Consider the following 23,853-nt stretch of genomic DNA (forward strand, 5'->3'; position numbering starts at 1 on the left):
GGACCGGGGCACGAACCCGTGTCCCCTGCATTGGCAGGCGGACTCTCAACCACTGCGCCACCAGGGAAGCCCCTGATTAGATTTTTTAAAATGGAAACTGGCAAGAATGCTTTGAGCTCCATTGGTCATCTGTTGGTGGGAAGAAAGTGGTGGGCCATGCAGAACATCAGTCCTGAAGCAGCTGCGCCTTGGGAAAGTGGAGACGAGCACAGCTCAGAAATTCATGCCCTTGTATTTTAAAGGCTGACCTTAGTGAGTGCTTCAAGCATTTTCGGGGTTTTCTGCAATTATCATGGAGTGGATTCAGATTCTGCAGGTGATGTTGGTGAAACCTTTAACTGTCAGTGACCCTGGCCATGTTAGGAAACGCCTGACAATTGTGAAAATTCTGAGTGTTTTGGCTGTGTTTTGACAGCAGCGTTTCAGCTGACTGGTCTGGTTTTTCACTGTTTTGCTTCTATAAGGGTCGGGGCAGAAAATGAGAACAGGTTAATGCTCGAAAGTGAGTGCCTGGCTAGGGGTGAATGATTCACAGACCTACTTGCTAATCCATCTAACATCTATCATAAGTAGTTACACCAAAAAAAACAACAACAAAAAACCATTTAAAACTGTTTGAAATATATAGATTTAAAGGAACACCGAGTTATCTGTTTTCATTTGTGCTTGACAGTCAGGGCTGGGGCATATTTTGTGCTGCCAGCAGGAAGGAGGAATTGAGAAATAAGGAACAAGTGTTCTTTCTACCCTATGATAAAGGGCCTGACTTAGCAAAACAACAAAAAATCCTGCTTTTGTGCCACTGAGGGTTTTCCTGAGTTGAGTGGGACCTGAAGGATGGTGGAGGGGATATTTCATGAAAGTAAAAAGAACTTAGCTGAATTAAGATTTTCCCTGCCCTGTGTCGGTCCCTCACATAAGCAAAGTTAGAACTGTATTTTATATTTAATCAACACTCAGTCTTCCTGGGCCCTCTTGATTTATTAAAAAAAATTTTAGACGCTATCCTGCCCTTGGGGGCTTCAATATTCAATAATATTACCTTTAGAAATACCTGTTTTGAGCATTAAATGAAGGAACCATTTAGAAAGAGTAGATGCAAAATGCTGCTGAGGGAGCTTTGAGGATTTCCAGGCAGTATAACTTACACTCCATGTGCTTCTAATCTAGTTAGGAAGATAAGATCTAAACAGGTTAAAAGTTAAATAAGAATAATAAAGTGAAGAAATAACCTAAAGCTGCAGAGATAACATGTCACTGGGCCAGCATATGATGAATTGCTAAATAGAATTACACAGCAATAAGGCTTTCACAATTCAGAGGTGGGAGAAGACCTGGTTTGTGTCTGCTGGTGAAGTGCTAGCCACCTCCGGGGTTTCTGTTGTGAAATTCAAGACTCACTCATTCATTCAACAAGTATTTATTTGTGTCAGGTGCTGTGCTACATGCTGGGCATACAGAGGTGAGCAAACAGACAAGGAGATTACAGTTTGGTGGGGACAGCTAGACAGTGAACAAATAAACTCACAAGTAGTTCATCACAGGTCATGACGAGTTGTACAAGGGAAAGCTTACACCAAGAGGAGGAGAGGGGGGAAACAATCTAATTTGGGCTGCTGTAGGGGAAGGCCACCCTGAGGAAGTAACATTTGAACTGAGAGCTGAAGAGTTCACCCCAAGTATTTGGTGAAGTAAGAACGCTGCTGGACCCAATTAAGTAGCATCTTTTATTTCCACAGATAATTAGTTGAGAGGATAGAAATAAAAGCCAAAACACAATTCATAATTGTTTCGTGTTCTGGACATTAGGTAAAAGTTTATTTGTAATGAGCATATGCTTCCATGAACACACACACACACACACACACACACACACACACACACACACACACACACACCCTTTCTTCTTACACACTGTCCTGCTCACTCCCCACCCACGGCTCTCTCACCCCACTTGACAGAGTAATTTTGTAAACGACTGTGAGGTCAGTCCAGATTCCTAGCAGGTCTGCCTCAACGTTTCCTAGAAGCTCTTGTGGAGGTGTTTAGGGAGGTGAAAGTTTTGGTTGCCAGAAGCTTTGTATACCCTCTCCCCAAACGTGGCCGTGACTTCCCAGGAAGTCCACTGTGCTTGGGTTACTGTCCCTATGCCTTCATTTAGCTGGCATCAGCGCTGGTCCAAATCAGTCTTCATGGATGACAACACAAGTCTGCCCCCACCGTTCACCTTGCCGGATCCTATTTCCTGGAGCCACATCAGAAAAATAGTGGAGGCAGTAATTGCTTTTCAGATGACAGAGACATCATCGACTGGAGAGGCAGGATAATGTAGTGGCCGCTAGCACAGCCTGCAAAATTAGACTGCCTGGGTTGGAATCCCAGCCTGCCTGTGTGACTGTGGACAGGTTTCTTCTCTGTGTTAATGTCAATCTGAGACATCCTCACCTGCAAACTATTGGGTCAGATGCGTTTTGGAATCCAGAATATTTCAGATTTTAGATAGTATGTTGCATATACTCTACATTGCTTAACACCACTAGCTGGGTCTGGGGCAATATCCCATAATGAAACACATCACTATTTCTTCAGCAAAGCATATAGATACTCATATACTGGAAGAAAGGAAATCTGCAGAGTCTTGTTAGAGACTAGAGAGTCTAGGTTTGTCTGCTAAATGACTTCTAAAAAATACTTGGTTTTTCAGAGTTTAGTATCTTTCTTACAGGTGAGATGGATGTCTTAGGAGGATCAATGAGAAGATATATGTAAGTGCTAAGGACAGAAGACACCATGCCAGTGTGAGCTGTTAGTGTGAAGTATCTGTTATTATAAAGCGACTGTAGACTGAGAATAAGCTGAATCTACAATGTCATTTCCTTCTGTTCTCTGTCTCAACAAATAGGCCTTGACTGTGTACCAGGCACACTGCCTGGCGCTGCAGGAAAACAAATATGGACGAGACAGGGTCCCTGCACTGCATTACAGTCATAGCACCCATGGCTGGGGACACTGCCAGCATTTTTTTTTTTTTTTTTTTTTTTTGCTTTGCATATCCCACTCTTTCCTAGGTATTTTCCATGCTGGGCTATTTGAATTATGTAAGGATCAAATCAGCCCCCAGATAGACAATTGTGTCTGGTATTTGTCATACGTACAGAGGACAGGAAATGATGACACATGACGCAAGTGACTGGAAACGGTTCTCAGGTAGGAAGTTATAGTTGGGACAGTAATGAGGAAGGAAGCCAGTTCAGTTGAATGAGCACTTAGAGTAGAAGTGAGGACACTTGTTCCTTGGGCACACTTCTTTGTGGCAGGCACCTTGCTGGCTCGTGGGACTGTAGGAATGAGAAAGGCGAGCTCTCTGTGCCCTTGAAGTGCTGTGGTGTCTGCTGATGTTCACTGTTTCTGTGTGAGCCTGGAGAAACCAGTCGCCCTCTCTGAGCCTGTGTACTTATCTTCAGAACAAAAGGGCTGGAGCCAGTTATAACTGAGGCCCCATCTCACCTTCAAAAGTCTGTGATCCTAAAGAATTACTTAACAGCTTGTTGATCAACCCCTGTCCATCACTCTGGGATTCAAGTAAAGGATATGGGCTTTTGCTGCAATAAGAGAGACTTGAGGTAGACCTAAGGAAGGACTTGTTGGTGATAGAGTGTTGGAATGTATTTCATTAGGGTTTATTATCTCCCCAAGCTGGGATATCTCATTTCTCAAATAATGAGGACTGACAAGTGTCAGGCTCCGTTTTAGGAGAGAAAGCCCCTTCTCTCGTGGAGTTCACATTTCAGTGGGGCAGAGAGATAATAAAAAGTGATAATAATGAATACACGATGTAATTTCAGATAATAATAATTGCATAGAAGAAAATTAAAGATGGGAAAGAGGAGAGGGAAGGCTGGGAAGGGCAATTCCAGGCGGGGGCAACCGTAAGTGCTGAGGCAGGGAGCTGAGAAAGCCGGCACGTTGGAGGAACAGCCAGGAGGGAGTGAGGGAGTGGGAGAGAGGCAAGGAAGGAAGTAGAGAGCCACGCAGGCTCCTGGAGGGAGCCCTGGGAAGGACTTTGGATTTTATTCCAAGTGTTGAGGAGAAGCCATTGGAGGGTTTTGAGAAGGGAAGTGACATGATTTGATTTGAAAAGAAAGCTTGCTCTACTAGAATATGGATTTAGCAGTCATTTATCAGGAGGGCCTGTGACCCTCGTGTAGGTTAATTTAGTCCAGCCTGATATTACTGGATCTGGACTAGGTGCATTTTTAACATCTCAACAGTTGAAATACAGCATCTATTTCCATCTATATCTTTGTCTTTTCTCTATGTATTTCTTTGACAGAAGGTCTTGTATGAAGATGGATTGCTTTCTAAAGAGAAAATATTGTCATCTTTTGAGTTACTGCTTGTGCCATCTTTTATCTTTTTTTAGTGCAACTTTTGAAAAGCTATGCTCTTTGCTCCTTCCTTCCTTCTTTCCTTTTTTTTAAACAAATACTTAATGTTTCATAAGACACCTAGATTCCCCGCATGCGAGTGTTAATAAAAACCAGTGTTTGGGTAGTATTTGCTGGGTTGTTGTTTTCTTTTTTTGTGCAAACATACCTTGGAATATTGAATAGTATTCACAGATGGTGGAATTGAAACTTTCAGTTCTATTTTCTTTGCACACACCTTGTTTGAGACAGATGTTTGCTTCTGATACGCTGATAACCGTGTTGCGAAAGTGAAATTTAAATTGCCTTAAAATGTCTCTTGAATTTGTTAGCCTCAAATCATGTGTATTTTGTGGCAACCCTATTTTCTTAGTTATTTAAAGCTCAGCTGTGACACAAGCCCAGAATGGCCCGTGTACCTCCTGTGTGCAAGCGGCCAGCACACCCACTCGCAGTCACCTTGAGGAATATTTATGGGCAGCCTGGGCTTGCTACCCAAATAGCTTACTAACTGCCCACTTTTGTGCTCAGGAAATATATATCAAAGCCACAAGAGGGCAGCTTGTCCAGTGAGTCGAGGGGTAAAAAGTGCTTTAGACACAGGATAACGGAGGGTGAGAACTTTTGAATTTTCCAAAATGTTTCTTGCATAAGGAAGCTTTTTTACATTCTTAGCCAGCTTCATCCATTTCAAGAGACAGTGTTTTTAGAAATTAAAGATTTTAGGGCAAGTTCTTTCACTCAAATCTATTTTCACTTTTGTTTGAAATATGAGTACCCGTTTCCCCTTGAACTCCCCTTTCCCCCATCTTCCAGCCCTTTTATCCTTATTCAATCTTTACTGAACTATAATTTACATATAGATAACATTCAAACAATTTTTAGTGCTATGTGGAACACATACAGCCATGGAACCACTGCCCTCATCAAGATATAGAAATTCCCAGCTCTCTAGAAAGTTCTCTTGTGTCTCTTTGCAGTCAGTCTCCCTTTGCAGGTCCGACATCCCCTTGAATCATTAATCTTTGAAATTTTTATAAAGCATTTTATAAATGTAAAGTAATGATCATGCACAAATATTGGGGCCCTTTGTAAGAAGCTGTGTGAGAGCTCTGGAGAGATTAAGGAAATTGGAGGCAGCTCCTTTCCAAGACAATTATATAAGTTCTTACTCTTTGTAGTTGTGGTGGTGGTTTTAATCTGGCTCATTTTCACTGAGAGGGGAGGATTATCGTTAACTGCACAGTCGATAATTATCCATTTGTTCTTTAAAGTTTATTTCTGCTCTAATAATAGCTGATTTAATAATAATGCATTTCTGGCACTTAGCTACTTACTGGTATTAATGAGCTCAAGGAATCTACTCTGTGAAGGAAGTGCCATTATTATCCATATTTAGATGAGGAAACTGAGGTACATGTGGCTTTGATGGATGAAAAGGATGAGTAGAGTTAGTTTCTTGATGTGAAATGTAAGATAAATGAAATTAAAAGCTTAAGAAATGCATGTTCTCATTGATCAAAGTAGTACCCTTAAAAAATTAGTGCTTCTTGGGCTTCCCTGGTGGCGCAGTGGTTGAGAGTCCGCCTGCCGATGCAGGGGATGCGGGTTCATGTCCCGGTCCGGGAAGATCCCATATGCCGCCGAGTGGCTGGGCCCGTGAGCCATGGCTGCTGAGCCTGCGCGTCCGGAGCCTGTGCTCCTCAACGGGAGAGGCCGTAGCAGTGAGAGGCCCGCGTACTGGAAAAAAAAAAAAAAAAAAAAATTAGTGCTTCTCTAGATGCACATAATGTCCTTGGGCAATGTCATCTGTGGCTGTGGGTGGAACGCCATGACAACTTCAGTTTTGCATCCCTGACCTTGCCTGCCAGCCATCCCACTGTCTGTTTCCCTGGTCCCCGCCTTCATCTTCTCCAGATGGGTCACCCTGCCTTTACCCCCTCTGCATCGTGGTCAGGAGATCTTTCTACCAGGCAGTTCTGGTAGTGCCACCTTCCTGATTAAAATTTTCCAGTGGTTCATTGTGCAATAAAATGGGAGCTCCTTGCCTTTTTCAGCTGCACGTCCTGCTGCCTCCTCCGCTGCCTGCCCTCAGTCCAACTACTCGTCATTCTCCAAAGATGCTGTGCTCTCTCACGTCCCCGTACCCAGCAACTGACTGTTCCTTCTGGCTGAAAAATGCCCTCTCCTCATCCGTCATCTCTGTCTGCCAAGCAGACTGTTATTCATCCTCCAGAACTTGGCTCACGTCTTCCTTGATTAACCTTGACAGACTTGCAGTCATCTTTCCACTTTCCACAGCCCCTTGTTGTCTTATAGCTGGTGTCCCATTGTTTCATGATGGTCTTGTATCATGTCTGTGGTCTGCTAATCTGCAGCACCCTGGAGGGCAGCAACTTTGTCTTTTCAACTTGGCGTCTCTCGCCTAGCTCAGTACCTGGACTCCCTATCCCAGACCATTATATACCATGAAGGCGGAGAAGATGCCTCTTTTATTCACCACTGCTATACCCAGTGTCTGGCTTAAGACCTGACCTGTAGTAGGTATTCAATTAATATTTGTTGAAAGATGAATAGTGGGTGTTTTTAAGTGTCTGATTGCAGTGGTTTAGCTCAGGGATTGCCACTTAAAGGTCCCCGGCATAATCAAGCCATGGACATATTCTGTGTGGCTTCCCAGTATTTTTTAAAGATTAAAAATTTGGTACCTCTCCTATTTACCACTGTCTACACCACTCCTGTTATTTTTTGCTCTTAGTCTACTTCCTCATTTGTTCCCTGCCTGGTCCTGAGACATAAGGTTGGGGGTACAGAGAGGGAGGTAGTGTATTAGACCGCTAGGGCTGCCGTAACAAAATATCAATACCACAGACTGGGTGGCTTAAACTAGAGAAATTTATTTTCTCACAGTTCTGGAGGCTGGAAGTCCAAGATCAAGGTGTTGGCAGGTTTGCTTTCTTCTGAGGTCTCTCTCTCCTTGGCTTGCAGATGGCCACCTTCTCGCTGTGTCCTCACATGGTCATCCCTTGCTCTATATGTGAATGTATCCTAATCTCCTCTTATAAGGACACCATTCATATTAGGTTAGGGCCCACCCATATGACCTCCTTTAACCTTAGTTACCTTTTCAAAGGCCCTATCTCCAAATACTGTCACATTCTGATGTACTGGTGGGGGGGCGGTGTCAGGGCTTCAACATATGAATTTAGGAAGGACACTATTCATCTTATAACAGGCAGGAACATGTGCTCTCAGGTACTATGGTCTCTGCCTTGTATCTGACGAGTGTTTTAGAACTCAGGAGCCATGAAAGAGAGCACTTTGCTCACCAAGGCAGAATCTAGATGGACATAGCACTAGATGGACATGCACCTGCTCCAACACCTGATCTCCACTCTGATCACTTTGATCAAGGGATCATATTCATGTTTCCTAAACAACTGACATTTAGGTAAAGTGCCAAGTAGAACTTAGGTGCTTTTCAGTTTGGAAATATACAGCCTTTCATCCTATTCACTCCAAAAGCTGACATGTGGGCTGCAAACTACCTTTGCCAAGGGTTCGGTGGACAGTCGAGGGAAAAGCCTTATAATGACATGGCACCACCTCCATTTGCTGTAAGCAAACAGCCAGGTCTTTTATTACCCTTGAAACCAGCACTCGTGACACAAGTTGGACTCAGAAGCAAGTCAAATGCCAACTTTCTGTGGGTCAAAGTTCCTTCAAGCACTGTGTTAATCAAAAGCTCAACCTTAGTTAATTAGGCCATTGAGTTGGGAAGAACTTTGGAACAAATGATTACCTAGTTCAACTGCAGGAGTTAGCAGAACTCAGTATTTTGTTTCCCAGAGGTAGCTTGCAGACTTGTGGTCTTTCTTGGAGCGGGTGGGAGTGAGACTCCTGTGGGGTTTTATTCATTCTCGGTGGGTTGTAGCATAATAAAGTCTGCTGTACAGCGCCTAGTTAATCAGATGTATTTAAATAAAGATGAAGCGGAATAGTTAAGGAATATTGTTCATATATGGGCAGAAAAGCTAGCTGCAAAGGGCTTCCAAAGGTAAAGAAATATTTAAAACACTAACAGCTCACAGGGCTTTAAACAATTTTGAGTGTTTGGTGATTTACCCTAAAAAGACCGCAATTTAATATGCCTCTGCAGAAAGACATGTAAATGAATATAATAATCATAGCTGCCCTCCATTGAATGTTTTCTCTCATATGGGGCCCCAAGGGCTTCATATATGTTGTGTTGTTTATTGTCACAATGTCCATAACAGGTGGATAAACAGGCTCATATTAGATGAGAAAAAGGAGGATCAGAGAGGTTGAGTAAAATGCCTAAGGTCACCCAGCTAGCAAGCAGTAGAGGTGAGTTTTGAGTACCTGGCGAAACCTATGAGCTTCTCCTCCCCGTTACACCACCTCTTTATACGTTCCTCTTCTCTCCTTGTCGGACTGAGATTTTTTTCCCTTGAATGTCCTTTAGCTAATATCAACCTGAATAGCCTTGTGGAATTGGCAGAAGGACATGACCCATTTTCTCCATGTATGTGAGCCAGTGAAGATCTCTGGTACTGACCGGTTATGTAGCTTTCCTTGTAATCCACGCACACACAAAGGTGTGTAGTAATCATAAAACACCATATTTCTTCTTCTTACCGCTTCTCCTCCAACCACTTAACTGTCATTTACTGCATACTCCTCCTTAGCCATCTCTGGGTCAATAGTGTTCTTTTCCATTTCAGAGTTCGGGTAAGAGAGACATCAGGACACCTCGCATTAGGTCACCTAGCAGAGATCAGCCACTCCTGGGTTCAGTGAGGAGGTTTGGTAAGTCATCTGGTTCCATCTTCACTGGGGCTCAAAAGAACATCATTCAGGGGTGGAGAAAAGTAGGTGAACATTACATAGTGACAGCCAAATGTTAATCCTCTCTCATTTTTTAAACCAACACATACCGTTTTTTTCTGGGTATTTGCTTAATTTACTAGGCCAGAATGCCCTGTATGTTTTGTAAGGACCATTGTCCCCAGAAGACTCCCACAGTCAAGAAGAATGACAGAAGCTATTTTTGAGTGACTTTGCTTAAAGTCTTTTAATACTGAGTTTTTCCTGTAGTGTTCACTGCATTTCATCAACTGTAGAATACATTCCCCCCCCACAACTTAACATGTCTGAAGTTGGGATACATCTTATGGAGATTTCGATTTGGTGAAACACAGCATTCCTCTAATAACCCACAAATGACCAGCATTAAGTGTTCTCTGCCTCCTATTTTTCACAGAGTGCAAGTGCCTTTAAAAACTAAAATTTTGGGGGGCTTCCCTGGTGGCGCAGTGGTTGAGAGTTCGCCTGCCGATGCAGGGGACACGGGTTCGTGCCCCGGTCCAGGAAGATCCCACATGCCGCGGAGCGGCTGGGCCCGTGAGCCATGGCCGCTGGGCCTGCGCGTCCGGAGCCTGTGCTCTGCAATGGGAGAGGCCACAACAGTGAGAGGCCCACTCACCACAAAAAAAAAAAATTAAAAAAAATAAAATAAAAGAAAAACTAAAATTTTGGGTGACTGCATATGATGGTTTTGAGACGAGTAGCCTGTGGACCTCCTAAGTAGTGGTCCTGGCATTCAGAACCATCCATGTGACATCATGGAGCAGCCTCTTAGGCAGCAGGTCCTAGAACAGATACTCTTATCCAAAGCCTGGCTCCCTTCCAGTGCTCTGCATCATGGGATTTACAAGTCAAATACTCTGTTTTAGAATATTTCACTACTATGTCCCCAGAGTGATTTGTTAACATCCATTTATGTGTGAATGAAGGGCAACTGGGGCCAGGTGGTAGTGACTTATCAAATGAGGAACAGCTGGAGGGTTTCAACATGGGCCGGCGAGTGTCAGGTTCAAGGAATAAGCATGAACCCAACGGGGAAAGAGGTAGAGGGAAAGTGGCTTCAGATGAACAGACATCTGTCCTAAAATAAGGATTTAGTCACGTTTCTTGAAGAATCTTTAAAAGCCCTTAAGAGATTTTTTGTTTTTGTAGTCCAGACATATATTCTTCCTTCTCTATTAGCATCATTTCCTAGAGCTGGATTGCAAGTCCTGTTTTCCTGCCAATCCTTTGAATTCTCCCCAGATCTATGTTCTTAATTTCCTTCATCTACCCCTTACAGGAAGGTGATCAGCTTCTAGTGAGAGATTGTTTTCATTAATAAATGTGTCCACTTTTCTTTTTCTCTACTTACTTGACGGCATCCGGGAAGGGTGATCACTGGCATAGTATAATACATAATTCCTCCATCCAAAAGCCAGATTTAAAAAAAAAAAGAAAAAAAGATGGTTTAAATAGAACAGACAGAGGCCAGCTACTTGACCCTGCTTCCATTTTGGACCATTATGAGATTCTTAGGTTTTGAAACTTCATGCTCTATGTTCACATTTTCTATCCAGAGTACTGCTAAGCAATTGAGTAACTTAACTGACAGATTCGGAAATTCACACATGTGCATGTACACACATACACATACCATACACAACATGGAACCCAAGTTCCACTGAATTGGCCTTCTCAAGCTTGCTGGTTTCTTAGTCATGAGTGAATCTGATGTCGTCATTTTTGAGAGGTCTGTTGAGTGTAGGCCCATGCTGCTTCCGGGCCCCTTGAACTGTTCTTGCTCTGGGATATCCTCTGATGCTTCAGGCTTCAGTCATCTTGAGAACTTTAAAAAAAAAATGTCAATGCACAGGCCCCGCTCGCTGAGACTCTGATTTAACTGGTCTAAGGAGGGACCCAACTATCAGTATTTTTTGAAAACTCCACGATTGAGTCTTATCTATGTCCCGTGTGGACAACCACTGGTTTACACTTTTGCTTATTAACATGGTGAATGGCTGTGTATTGCTTTTTCCGGAGAGCATAATTTGCGTTCTGTAGTAGCTGTTTTTCGTTTTGTTTTTCCTGTGGTCTGCGAAGATGGTTTGGGCCTTAAAAACCTTTGGGTCTTAGGAGGACTTTGCCACTGCTTGGTGGAGTCCTGTCTGAGAATGGATCCCCTGTTTACACCACCCCATTACATGTCCTGGGAACCACACCTACACATCCTCCGTACAGCACTGCTCAGAATATACAGTCTAATTACTTAACACCTAAAATCTTATAGATTGCAGGTGTATCTATAGATACAGGTGTATCTATAAAATAGATACACCTGTAATAGAACCCCCGTTCTGTGTTACTGGTACAGCTTAAAGATCATGGGAACATTTTCGTCTTCTGACAACCCCAGCTGTCTATCTGTTGTGATGTTCCCTTAAAATGAACAGAGACATAACACAGACACATTTTAGTTCCATTTTAGGTCTGGGGGAAGGTCTTGAAAATCTCATCTGACCTTTACTTAGACACCAATAAGAAGAGATTAAGAAGTTGATCTAGACCAGTCCCTAGATGCTAAAATGCAGAAACCAAGGCTAGGGGTTGAGAGAGCGGAGGCCCATTGAAATAGCCAAGCCTAGAACTCAGGTCCCAGATCCCTTAACGCTAATGATCTTTTCTCTTCACTCTGCTGTCTCACTTAAAAAAATTTTTTGTGCCTTTTCCTCTTTATTCATACTACCACCTTCCTAGTCCTAGTCCTAACTTTATTCCTGAATTATTGCAATAGCCACAGAAGGGGGAAAAGAAAACAACAAAACCCGGAAGAAACTGCATCAAAATGCCAGCTACAGTTGAGTGTGAAAGGTAGAGGTCTAGTTTTAATTTTTGTATCTGCTTTTCTGTGATTTATACATTTTCTTTAATAAACAAGTATTACCTTCCTAAAGGAAAACCAAAAACCATCAGTGGAATAGCCTTCTTACCGGTTTCTGAATGTATGTGTCCATTATGCAATCCTGTTTTTGTCGCTATCAGATCAGATTCCTAAAATATGTTTTTCTCCTGTCAGTATCCTGCTTAAACCTTCAGGGGCTCCTGTTGCTCTTGAGAAAATGTCTAAACTCCTGGAATGCAAAGGTCTCCTTAATCTAGCCCCCCCTTCTGTCTGTCTCCGTATCTCCACCTCAGCCAGTGCAATCCTCCCTTCTGGCCGGGCCAGCATCCCCCTTGTCCTAGAACCAGGAGAACTCTGTCCAGTTCCTCGGATCATGCTGTTCTCCACTTGGAGAGCCCCACACTCTTTGTCCCTTTCTCTTTATCTGTCCAAACGTTCTAAGCTCAGCTCAAGTACTTCCTTCTGTTCACATTTGTCACTTTTTATCTGTATCAAGGATGGCAAATAGGTTTCATTATATATACCAGGTCCAGGCAATTGAAAATAATGTTGCATGGGGAATCCTGAGAGCTCATCCCTGCTCAGAGGGGAAGGGTTCTGTGATCAGCAGTGGTTTCTGCCAAAGGCACAATAGGGAGAAGTGACAGAATATTTGTTACCTATCTTCCATCCAGATCTTTAACCATTGTTTTAGACCTGTGATGTCCAATACAGTAGCCACTAGCCACATGTGGCTATCTAAACTAATTAAAATTAAATACCATTAAAAGTTTACTTCCTTAGTCGTGAGACAGGCTGGGACCTGGGACCCTTTACTGAAGTGCTTGCACCTGGACAAACATCTCCTGGAGCAACAAAATACAAAGAACTATGAGGAACTAAAAATAACTGCAAGCATGTGCAGTTGGGGCAAATTATGAACATGTCACAAAAAGACCAAAACCCAACTGCCACTTTTGAGGTGCAGGGAGCAAAAGCAGGGTCCTGGGCATGACCCCTGCACCTAGCACCACCAAGGGGGTGGGCAGACCACCAAGCCACGCCTCCCCCCACGAATCCTCCCCATCCTCACCCCATTTAGGGGACCAGCTCACCCCACCTTGGGGGGCGAGCAAGGGAACCTATTACCTGTTTTTGCTCCCTTGAGCTATAGCAGGAGTCCCAATAAAGCCTTGCCTAACTTCCTCTTCTGGCCTCATCAATTTTTATTGATTAACGGGTCCAAGAACCCAGGTTGGTAACAGTAGCACTACCCACATTTTAAGTTCTCAGCAGCCACACGTGGCTGTACTGGCCACCATATTGAACAGCAAAGATAAAGAACCATTCTGTCATTACAGGAAGAATCATCAGCTGTGTTTTAGCTTTATAATTACATAACAATGTAAGACAGAATATATTTGTTTCATGTGTGTGTGCCTTGTTTTCTCAGTGAGCTCAAAAGCTTTTCACGGGCAGGACTCTTCTCTTACACTTGTTTTGTATCCCAGAGCACTGAGCCAGTGCTGGGCATGTATGGAAATACTTTATAAGTATTTGTTGAATTGAATTTTTAGTACTAACTTGGCAATGTGCTATGAAGTAGAGTAGTAGAATGAGAACTAATTTGGAAATCGGGAAACCAAGTTTCTGGCTCAAGCTCTTCTGCCAGCTAGTGTGTAACTTGAAATATCTCATTTAACCAAAGTGGGTCATAGTTTCCTCAAATGTAAACAGTTATGGACTAGGCTACGTCAGAAGATTTTTCCAGGTTTGGAATTTTGTGATACATATGGAGTGTTCATTTTAAACAGAAATGCACGCATGCACACACACACTCAGAATGGAAAACTAGCCTGTTAAAAAATATTCTAGCTTATTTTAAATGCCTTTTATCTAATTTTCTGACTTTATAACACTATCATTTGAAGGTTTAATTCCTGCCAGATCTACAGCTAAATTCTTCTTTAAAGAGGATCATAGCAAAGGGAAGATGCCTCCACAAGTGGAGAATGTCAGACTCGGCAAGTGCGATGGAGAATTAGGTAGCCTTTGTCAGGAAGAAGGCAATGTAACAGCTGTCTCATGTTATGACAACCAGACTGCATGCAGAAACCTCCAGTTTATGCTGCCCAACCTTTGCCCTTGCTCTAAGTAAGGGATCAGCAAACTATGGCCTGCTCTGCTGCCAGTTTTTGTATGTTGCTAAGAATGGTTTTTACATTTTTAAGGGTTTCCCCAAAAAAAGAAAGAGAAGGAAAAATATGTAACCATATGGCCTGCAGAGCCGAAAATATTTACTATCTGGCTCTATACTAATGGCCCGTGACCGTCATGTACAGATCCAACCACTTTTCAAGGCAGATCGCTTTCTGAGATGTCATAAGGGCCTGTAGCTCAAACACAGTGGGATAAAACTCCCTGTTCTCCGGGCGCTGAAGACAGGGAAAAGCAATGGGCTGGTGGGGCGAAGGCCGGGCCCCGTGGCTCCACCACCTTTGTATCTGAAGCAGGCAGAGGCCTTGACTCTCAGTGTTCTGAGTGCAAAGCCAGTCCTTGGAGCCAGACTGTGCATTCTGGTCTTGACGTTGGAAATTTGATGAGTCACAGTTTCTGGCTGTGTCCTCCTTGACATTCAGCATTCACAAGAATAAATTCTGAGGGTTCCTTGAAGGGGAAAGCTACGCTCCTTGGTCACCCAAGCTTATCTGAGGAGGGAGCCGTGCTTGCATCTCAGCTTGTTATTCTTTTTCTTTTTCCTCTCTCTGCAGACACTCCTTTCAGTGCTTGAGTTATCTAGACTGAGTGTGCAGATAGAGAGACTGCTGGAAAGGCAGATCCTCCACCAGGGCAGGGCTGGGCCAGTATCTGAACTCAGACAGCAGCCCTGCCGGGTGGGCCTGAGGCGAATGGCAAAGTTGACAGTTTTAAAAGTAAAAAAATGACTCTTTTACTTTTCCTTCAGATGCCCCACAGCAAGGGCCCTTGGGTTTCCCCAAACCCTCTTTCACCCTCGGCCTGCTCTCTAGGCTCTCACTAAATCTTGGTTTCTAAAACGCACATCTTCATTATCCAACACCCCAGTTTTGGCATCTTTTCTTTTCTGAGCTACCCTTTTTTCCCCCTCCACTTGTCTCATTCTCTCCTCCAGGCTAATTTTCAAAGTTCTATCACCCTTGGCTTCTGGTTACACAACTGCCTTTAGTATAATGTAGTGTGCCTCACATCTAATAAAAATCCAAATTTACAAAACAAAAAAGATGTGAAAGGTAAATCCTCCCTTTGTTAAAGAAATAAATTTTCCCGAATGAAAGACTAGTATCTCTCTTTCTCCCTCCCTCCCTACCTTATATGTTTATCACTTTCTACATTTCATTATAGCCCTTGGTGATGGAGGGTGGGCCCCTAGTTGGCTGCAAGCAAATTCATTTTTGTATTTGCAGATCCTGAGGTCCCCCTTTGCCCCCATCCTGGATCATAAAAAAACTTACTTTCTCTAGTTTGTTTACTGTCAAACCTGAGCTCATTAAATATATCCAGTGGCCTGGGTCATGATCATACAAAAAATAGGACCTTGGCTCACTTACAACAATGGTTGCATTTGCTTCAGTTAGTACAGATTCATTTGGAGAAATTACCAATTTATTCTCAAGGATGATCCTAGCCCAGCACCAAGCTCCCAGCAGCTTCCAATTAACAGTAATGAGCAGTGCCTGTGCACCATTTCTCCATTCTAGCATTCCCAGCCTGGAACAATGCTGTTGTCATGCCCAGGGAAGCATCCATTAGGAAAGTCTGCTCCGAGTCAAATGCTGATGGCCAGTTCTGGATAGAATTTCCTGACCCACAGCCTTGGTTTTCATCATTGCTCTGATAGCAGAACACACAACTATGAGACAGAGAGAAGAGAAGCAACAAAAATCGATTTGCTAAAATTTGAGGTGCAAATACACAGAAAACCCCATCATCTTTGGGATTCTCCATTATTCAGAGTTCAGTGTAAGCCTAATAGTTACAAGCTGAGATTTTGGTGTCTGAGTGAGTGAGTTCCAGTCTTGCCTTCCCCCAATAACTAGCTTTACTTAACTAGGGATCACAATAGTACTTGCCACATAGGATTTTGGAATGATTGAAGAGGTAATATTTGTCAAGAATTTAGTGCTGGGTCTGGTACACAGTGGGTGTTTAATAAGTGTTGGTATTAGTGTGTTAGTACACGTGTGAGGGGCATGGTCTACTGCAGCTTTTCTCAAACTTTTTTGGGCTTAGCACATCTTAACAGGCAAGTAAAATAAAGGACACTCAATGAGATGTAAACTTCAGAAAAGCAATAAGTAATTTTTTAGTATAAGTATGTCCCAAATATTGCATGGATACTTATGCTAAAATATTATTTGTTGTTTATCTGAAATTCAAATTGAACTGGGCATCCTGCATTTTTATTTGCTAAATCTGGCAACCCTGTCCTTACATTCTTAAGAATTATTGAGGAACCTGAAGTGTTTTTGTTTATGTGGGTTGTATCTGTTACTATTTACCACATTGGAAATTCAAACTAAGAAATTAAAAATATTTATTTATTTATTAAGTACTTAAAAAATAATCGTAATTTCTTATGTTAACATAAATGACATTTTATGGAAAACTATATAAAAAGTTGATGGTGGAAACCACATTATATTTTTGCAAATCTCTTTAATTACTGGCTTGATAGGTCAGTTATATTCTTATATCTGCTTCTGCCTTCAATCTGGTGAGATATGTTATTTTTATCAAAGTAAACAAAGAATACTCAGCTTCACAAAGATATGTAGTTGGGAAAGGGAGGGGTATTGTAATAGCCTTTTCAGATAATTGAGAACATTCTTCTTTGATATTAAACCCAAACTCTACAAGAGATAGTTTCTTAAAGATTAGTTGCAGTGTAGAATCTGAAACCATATCAATGAACTTTTCATACTCATATTAAAATCCACTGGTTTACCTTGTACTTTGAATGGATCTTTTACTATGAATGATTCTGTAACATCGTGAATTGGTCATTTGGAAAATATTAATTTACTGAGTTGTGAAGATGATCCAAATATTGACACATTTCATTATACAATATTTTAAAAAATCACATTTAATAATGCCACAGCTAATCTCATCAGAAAAGCATTTAATTATTGGCAAGCTGTCAAGCTCATGGTGGTGAATTCAAGTTCTTCAAAATTTTAATTTTTGCTTGAAAGCTCAAATTTTATCATTGGAAACAAATAGTAATACTATTAGTTGTGTTCTTTGAAGTGACAGGCACACTTCACTCATTTTTCCAGAAATTGTCTACTAAAAACCCACCTCTGGATAGCCATAGTTTATCTGTCAGTCATTGCTTCAAGTAAAAATAGTGTTCCATGCTTTCCATGATGAAAGCAGCTGTAGCTCAGTCTGTAAATCAGTCACACACGTGACTTTCCTTGAGCCTACGATCATAATTTATTATGCAGCAAAAGTGCTTGTACTTGCTTCCCATTTCATCACAAAGAATATTAAAAAAGGTATATGCTCAAGACATAATAAAATTAATATTTTCCTGCTTCAAGTACATTCTTAAGAAAAACTGCCTCTTAAAAAAAGATAAAAACAACTTCTAGTGCCTGGCAATAAAAAAATGCTATGATTACTAGTACACATTTGTGCCACTGTCTTATTCTGTGCTGAGGTACCAGCAGTTTTACCTTCTGCTGCCTTTTCATCATTGGTGCAAATGTCAACACAGTGAAAAAAAGGGCAGAAATGTTAGTATTATTATGAAAATAGTTTTGACTTTGCAGACCTCTGAAAGAGTCCTAGGGTCTCCCAGGGGATCCAGGGACCTCACTTTGAGAACTGCTGATCTAGTGTCTGATGATCCAGTGAAAGACATTGCTGGACAGGGTAGATTTCATCACGTGTTCCCCTCATCTGTTCCACCGTCTCCTTCCTGAAGCAGTTTGGGAAAACACCAGGGACTATTGGGACCTTCCTTAGGGTTTGGTTTAGGCTGGACTAGGGGACCAGCAGTTTCTGAGGTCTCACTCACAATGCTCTCTGAAGCCCTCTCCAGAAAACTGAAGGGGCTTAAGTGATTCAGGGGAGTTTCAAGACCTTTCCAAGATTCTGGGAGACCTACTAGTTCCAAATAAAATATTCACCTCCTGCTGCTGCTTCCTCTTCTGTCACTAGTCGGAAAGAGCGCAAAACTCCTTTCAGAATCTGCAGTCATCTTGCAGGCCAAATATATGCTAGATGCAAATATACCTAAGCTAGAGGTGGGCCCCTGGAACTCACAGACACTCTGGAACAGGCCCATGGTGATAGAGCAGCACTCGCCAGAGGTTGATTTTTCTGCCCTAACAGAACTTGGCAGTTAAAACACTAGGGGCGGGCTTCCCTGGTGGCGCAGTGGTTGAGAGTCCGCCTGCCGATGCAGGGGACACGGGTTCGTGCCCCGGTCCGGGAAGATCCCACATGCCGCGGAGCAGCCGGGCCCGTGAGCCATGGCCGCTGGGCCTGCGCGTCCGGAGCCTGTGCTCCGCAACGGGAGAGGCCACAGCAGTGAGAGGCCGGCATATAGCAAAAAAAAAAAAAAAAAAAAAAAATACTAGGGGCACACCCACATGCTGGCATACCCAAAACAATAGCACAAAACTCGATTTAGAATTGCCTGGCTGGAAGTGGGAAAATGCTATTATAAAACATTTATATGGTATAGAAGGCACGGTTCTTCCTCAGGGACACAGAATTTAGTCTCTGAGCAGCAAGAGGTAGAATATTTGAATACAGTAGCACACCAAGGGCTATATACAACACAGGGAATTTTAACACAACCTACAGTGTTTAAAGTCAAGTATCAAATTTGTGACCATAGGAAAAAAATGAACATAAAGGCTTACGTGAAGAAGGGAAATCCATACTATCTGGATGGTTTTTGTGGTCAAATGAGGGTCCCAATAATAGAGTTTGTCAACAGATTTCAAAGTGAGCAGGACTGATTGTCTTGGGGATAAAAAGAAAAGGTGAAAGGAAGAGATTGGGAAACTCAAGGAAAAGGAGTTGAAGAACAGGGCCGAACGGGTTCTCATAGAGTCTAGAAAGCATACACAGGTGGCTCTGGATTTGGGCAACAGACACTTGGTCCCTAGACTGAGCAGGCTGCAAGGTCCTTGTGTCAGGAGAGTGTGGCTCAGGTGAAGAGCAAGGACTCGGATTGGATCTGCTTTGATTCTCCGATCTGCCCTTATTGGCAAAGTGCATGCCCTCGGGCAGGCTCTTTGAACCTATCTCCTCCTCCTCCTCTGTTTGATTAAATTAAATGAGATTGTATATCAAGTACCTGGTGAATTGTAGGCATTTAATCATTGGTTCTTGTTTCATGGCGTGATTTGATGGTTAGTTTATTTGCTACCCTGTCTTTATAATCCACTTTTCTCATTCTCTCTGAATACAAAACAAAAACAAAACAAACCTACAACATCAAAACCCTAAACTCTTGGGCCTCCAGTCATTCCTGGAGTTTACTCCATGGAGGCACTACTTTGGATTCTGATATTATGTCTTCACATTTTTTTCCTTCAGAATTCAAATATATTCCTTAACAGTAAGCACTGGACACCATGCTAAGGGTGCAGAGGTGGATACTCTTATGGTCTAGAAAACTTTTGACGTACACACAAATATGCTCGTGCAGCGTGGCATGGGTACCCAATAAGGAAAGACTCCTATGAAGTGAATAATTATTCCCCGGTCATGCAGCTTTGTCGCTTTGGAGATTTGCTTCTCTTGGGTTTGCCTAAAGAAGGGCACACAGGGCCAGCAGTAGCCAGGAGGTGGGTTATGGGGGTCAAGTGAGATAGACCCTAAAAACAGGGTGAGAGTTTGACAGTCCAGAGAGGGGAAGAAAGGAGATGAGGAGAAGAATGCTCTGAGAGGGGAATATGCCACAATTAGCAGTGAGACCCGATTAGACCAGGTGGGGGACTTTGGGGCACTGAGAAGAGGTACATTTGAGGGTGGGGAGTCGGGTGGTCAGGGCCAGGAACGGCAGTAGGGCAACCCTGGCCTGTCAGGAGAGCCGAGCTTCAGCCCCATGACCTCGGGCCAGCTGTTGAATCTTCCTGGATCTCTCTTTAGTAGAATCTGGATGATAACACATCTGTCTCACCTCCCTCACCGGCTTGTTTGATATATCATGTAAAATAACAGAAGAAACAGGATGATGAGAATAATTACTGTCCACATCTCTCTCTCAAGGACGCAGGGCAGAAAAGGAAGGAAGGTAGAAAGGGAAAAAAGGAAGAGAAAATGAGAAAAGAAAAAGAAGACAGAAGGAAAAGGAAAGGGAGGCAGGCAGGTATCTGTGTTAGAGGGCAAGATGAATTCAAGAGGAGAAATGTTGTGAAAGCACAGGCGCTAGCAGCTTGGGCTGGAGGCCGGGAAGGCCCCCTCACCACGCCCCTGAGAGGCAGATAACCGGGCATTTAGGATACCCACCCAAGGCAGATCAGTCATAGCACTAACCTGAGGCATCTGTGATACAAGGAAATTGAAAACAAGATAAGACTTATATACATGAGGTAGGGGGGAGAAAAAAATGGACAACAACCCTAAAATGCTTTGAAAATGTGTATATGCCAATTTCTAGGCTCTCAGATTGGGAGTGCTGTCAGTTCTTTGGCAAATCTTTTCTGTTTCTAGACATTTTTACTTTATAGATGAGGGAACAGGCTCAGAGAGGTTAAGTGATTTGCTCAAGATCACACAGCTGGTGTAAAGAAAAGCCATGACAGCAATTCTATGTTCAGTTTTCTTTTTTCCGCACTGGATATGCTAAAGGTATGAAATGCAGAATTCTAAGTATTCCTGGGGACTGGGTTAGGGGGTAGGGCCGAGAGAAATGGTTTTCGTAGTTGCCTAACCTGGCTGTGTGTGAGATTCCAAAGCCAAAGTCACTTCTTTCTTCTCCTCTCTACAGCCTTGGTCTGTTTTCATGGAATAGGCTTGACGGTCACTCAATAATTCTGTTTTCTCATTTCTCAGTTCCAAGAGCAGATAGGTGCAAGTGGCCAACTTGAGCTCCAGACTCCAGCCATGTCCATATGTAGTTTCTGTAAAACCAGGCCGACGATCCCTGGACACCCTCTCTTTCTATCTTGTTAACCCTGGTGGTACCAAGAGGCACCTGACATTCTGGGTATGCTAATAATTCGGTGCCAGCAAGTTTCTGTTATCCTCCAGTTGTAATTGTTAACTCGAATGGAATGCAAAACTTCTGGTTTGGAGCAGAGTTGGTTTTTAACTGTGAATTACTTGAGGGATATGGAAAATGGGGAATACATTTTGTGTTTTGTGGAAGACGGTTTATGAAAACCTTTTTTGGAGTCGGATTTGCTCTGAAAAATAGAAATCTGCAGTACATGTGTAGTTGCCACGGTGTCTACAGATTCACTGGGGGACTCTACCCTCTGTTAACTCTTGCCTTTAACACTTTTTCATTTAGAAAGCCAACACTTGCTTGGGGATTAGAACAATGAATGAGCTTATCATAATGCCGCTTTAACCAAAACAGAACGCCACACAAAACTCTTCTAGTATTAAGGTTTATTTCTGCGAGCCCTTCCTCTAGCCGCCCTCCATCCCACCCCTTGCAAGTCCGGGATTTTTTTCCCCTTAAGGGGAAGTGTGGAAATAGAGCCCGCCTGTTCATTTGCATCATTGCACATCACACGATATCTCTGCGACCATTATATTGTGTTCTCTCAATGGTGTTTGCTCTGAGGGTGGGACTCAAGGCTGTTTAGTGTCTCGTAAAACATTTACCAAAAGCACTGAGCCATGGTTTTGAAGGGCATTCCGTTGCCAGAGCGTGTGGGAGGAGAGAGCGAGCCGGGGAAAGAGCGCTCCAGGTGTTTGGCAGGTACTTGTTTCATAGTTTAGAATTTATACATGTTTAGAATTTCAGATTGCGTACCGATTCGGGTTCCCTTCTGCTGAAGGGGCGGGAACGGTGAGGGGATGAAGGGGGCCAAGTGATTGCTTTGCAAACTCTGATTTTTCCGTGGCCTGGAGTCCCCGGATAATTGTAATCTTCAGTTTCAGTCAAATGTTGTTTTCAGTTTTACTAGGGGAAGGTGTGTGTCATGGAGCAGGAGGTAAAATCTATCTGTGCTTGAGGTTTTCCGGGGGCCTGAATCAGAACTTAGCATTTGCTCTAGCAAAGAATTCGGAGCCAGGTGCGGCGTTTCTAGGAGACGACGTGTAACCTTGTGATTTGCGCTTCATTATACCCCGTGACTCATTCCATGAAAAGCTTTCGCTAAATGGTGGCTCTGGTTGCTTGAAAATACTCTTAAACTTTCTTTCCTCCCCCATCCCCTACCCTGATTAAAGGTCAGCTTGAAAGACTGCTTCTTCCTCACATTTTGTTTTTAGAACGCAGTTGCTAGGAGTAGCTTTATATACTGGTCATACATGTTGTGGAGAAACTAATGACTTAGTATTTCTTGGGAATACTAAGTATTTCTATTCTAGCTTATTTTTTTTTCTTTTGTAGAAAATATGAGCGTATATGATAAAACTAGAGCCGTAATCAGATGTTTACATTTGATCAAGTGTAATAATGATATCCTGGACACAGATACCTGGAACTGTGTTATTAGTGGCTAAAACCCAAACAGGAGATAGGAAGATCTAGAAAAAGAATAGCTGCAAAAGATTTCTGTAATGGCCAGTTTCTGGGGAAAGAAGTTGCAGTATAGTCTTTGCAGTGTAACAAGCATATGGAATCTTTAGTCTGTTTATCTTATGGTGGGAAACCTCAGCATAAAGAGGAAACTAAAGTTAAGATTAGACTGCAAGCATATTGATTATGAAAGAATGTGATTTGGGTACTCTTTTGCCCATTGACTCTGGCAGTAAGAAGCTGAGAGTCTTCTGACAAGTTCCCAGTCATTGCAAAATGGCTGGAATACATGATTGTTTCCAAATTAGAGGAAACTTCCTTCATGGGAAAAACGTCCCTGTGGCTTTGTGTATTTAGGTAAATGGGACTAAATCAAACAACTGTGGAGGGCCAAAGACATCCAGTTCACCTAAGGGAGAGCAGATTTAATTATTTTTATATGAATATCAGAAAATTGAATTTAGCATTGAGTCATTTCACTATCCTGACTACTGGAAGTTTATGTAACTTGCCGCAATCAGATTAATCTTTTTCTTACCTCTTCTAAAATTTCAAAACAGGGGTAAGAATACTTGCTGTCTACTTGTCTGTCCTGTCGATGCACCTAGATCGCTTAAGAGTCTGTCAAACTTTTGACCTTCAATGATACCTCATAAATCCAAAATAGACCCTGACCAGTGAAGAAACTCACGTGTTAATTCCACTGTCTCTGAAGTAGATTGATACAGTTTTATGTTTGAAGTTTTGTCAGAGGAACAGAAAGACTGGAAAAAATTCTAAAAATAAATCACCTTTAGATACTTGTCATTCCCTGTTTCCCTTTATTTCACTGGGAAAATCCTATTCAGTGCAGTTCCTTTGTTTGGCTTTTTAAAATTAGAAGTCCCGGGCTTCCCTGGTGGCGCAGTGGTTGAGAATCTGCCTGCCGATGCAGGGGACACAGGTTCGTGCCCCGGTCCGGGAAGATCCCACATGCC

At 42.7% G+C, this 23,853-nt stretch overlaps 1 protein-coding gene across 3 annotated transcripts in view; it reads left to right on the forward strand.

Annotated features, from left to right (window-relative positions):
• Positions 1–23,853, forward strand: part of RBM47 (RNA binding motif protein 47) — a 176,966-nt gene that overhangs the window by 67,969 nt on the left and 85,144 nt on the right. For 2 of the 3 annotated variants that reach the window (XM_055086076.1, XM_007130953.4), the window contains exon 1: positions 8,419–9,257. The gene's annotated coding sequence lies outside the window, so the exon portion shown is untranslated. Of the gene's footprint in view, positions 1–8,418; positions 9,258–23,853 lie in introns of those variants that run through there. The other variant, XM_024118411.3, reaches the window with a different exon arrangement.

Source organism: Physeter macrocephalus, chromosome 7 (genome assembly GCF_002837175.3).
Source record: "Physeter macrocephalus isolate SW-GA chromosome 7, ASM283717v5, whole genome shotgun sequence".
In the NCBI taxonomy this organism is placed as follows: Eukaryota; Metazoa; Chordata; class Mammalia; order Artiodactyla; family Physeteridae; genus Physeter; species Physeter macrocephalus.